A 2,156-nucleotide genomic window follows, 5' to 3' on the forward strand; every position below is an offset into this window, starting at 1 on the left:
AGAGAGGTGATAAAGGAAATGTAGAAAGAGAGGGAAAGGTAAAGGGTAAACTGAAGAGTAGAGGAAGTAAGAAAGGGTGAAGAAGAGGCTGAGAAAGTGGAGGTAAGGAAGAAAAGTGAACGTTTTCTCTGTCTCTGTCACACACACACACACACACACATACATATACACACAAACGCACCTGCACTCTCATACTCATTTGCTTATATGCATATGATCTCTCCCTTAACCACACAAGCAGCCCATAAAATTCCTTTTCCCTTGGATGTTTAATCAGAAATCACCAATCTTCTTCCCATATTCTCTTTCCTTTTCTCCTCCTTTCATTTCTATGACCCATAGTCTCCTCAAAGTATTTTTCATTTTGGTATTTCTTGAAGAGTAAATGATCGGGTTCAACAGGGGGGTGTTGACAGTGTAGAAAACAGCCACCATCTTGTCGACAAAAAACGTGGTGGAGGGCAGCATGTAGATGAAGATGCAAGGTCCAAAAAACAAGATCGCCACCGTTATATGGGAGCCACAAGTCGAGAGGGCTCTGCGATGTCCTCTAGAACCTCGTGTCTTAAGTGGAGTAAGATAATAACATATGAAACAATCAATACCAGGAAGCTGACCACAGACAGCATCCCACCATTAGCCACAATCAGCAAGCCGTTAACAAAAGTGTCCTTGCAGGCAAGTTTCAACAGAGGGAGCAGGTCACCAAAATAGTGGAAAATCACATTGGGTCCACAGAAGGGTAAGCAGAATACCAGGATAATTTGAGCCACCGAATGCAAGAAGCCACCCATCCAGGCCATCCCAATCTGAAGGCCGCACACACGTCGGCTCATGAAAGAGGTGTAGTGCAGGGGCTTACAGATGGCAACATAGGGATCATAGGCAATCACGGTGAGGAGGAAAATCTCGGTCCCACCAAAGAAATAAATGAAGAATAGCTGAGTCATGCAGCCATTCAGGGAAATCTCTTTCTTTTCAACGCCTAAGTCTAGAATTAGTTCAGAGCAGTTGTAGAAAAGTAACAGTTCTCCACAAAGGACAGATAGCTGAGTAAATAATACATGTGTGAGTCAAGATTTATACTGACATTAACAGTTACTACATTGAGAAGATTTCCCAGGAGCTGTATACAAGAGCAGAAATACAAGAAAACATACTTTCTGCACCTCCTTATTTTGAGAAAACCCTAGAAAAACAAATTCTGTAACATTGTTTGTAACTGCCATAAACTCCATTCCATAGGTGAGTGCACAGGGTGTTACTAGAGATGTTGACTTTGTAATGACAAAAGATTGGGGTTTTGTAGCTCAGCAACAGTTATATGCATCTTTTTCTTCATTTATACCTTCCTTGAATTCTTTAATTGCTTGAACAAGTTTGATCTTTTGCCTTTTCCTAACTCCCTTACCTGTTAGGGGCTTGAGCAACTCAGTTTTCTCCAGCAGTTTTCCCATTTTTCCAATTTGCCTCTTCAGAATCTTCTTCAGAAGGCATTCCCCTCTACTTCTCACTTATTAACTCTCTCCCTGGGGCCTTTGCACTCCTGTAATCGCCCTCTCCCTCAACCCACTTATTGACCTTATCACCATCACCATCATCAATGGTATTTATTGAGCACTTACTAAGTGCAGAGCACTTTGTTGAGCGCTTTGGTGAGAACAATACAACAGAGTTGGCAGACACATTCCCTGACCACAAAGAGCATACACCTCTTCATAAGTGACTTCTAGTGTTCTGTTTATCAGAGGGGCAAATGATCAACATATTTAGCCACCCTTCTTCCCAGATATCTTCTTGCTCTTTCTCTTCACCACCAAACCCTTTCGTTATTGGCAGGGAATGTTGCTCCCTGTTTGTTGTTGTATGGTACCCTCCCAAGCACTTAGCATAGTGCTTTGCCAGCAATAAATACTAAATAAATACGATTGAATGAATGAATGAACCCTTTCTAGTTATCTCTCACCGTGGCTTGTTTCTCACTTCTCCCTATACTGATACTCTACCATGCTCCCTAAATGTTATAGTCCATAAAGTCCTCCTTCATTATTTCATTTATTCATTCATTCAATCGTATTTACTGAGCGCTTACTGAGTGCAGAGCACTATACTAAGTTATTGGGAACTACAAAAAAACTTCATGGATGGCCTGTAGG

At 41.6% G+C, this 2,156-nt stretch overlaps 1 pseudogene; it reads right to left on the reverse strand.

Moving 5' to 3' along the window:
* Positions 1-273: 273 nt before the first annotated feature.
* On the reverse strand, positions 274-1,457 carry LOC119942184 (annotated as a pseudogene).
* Positions 1,458-2,156: the final 699 nt, after the last annotated feature.

The sequence above is a fragment of the Tachyglossus aculeatus genome, chromosome 21 (genome assembly GCF_015852505.1).
Source record: "Tachyglossus aculeatus isolate mTacAcu1 chromosome 21, mTacAcu1.pri, whole genome shotgun sequence".
In the NCBI taxonomy this organism is placed as follows: domain Eukaryota; kingdom Metazoa; phylum Chordata; class Mammalia; order Monotremata; family Tachyglossidae; genus Tachyglossus; species Tachyglossus aculeatus.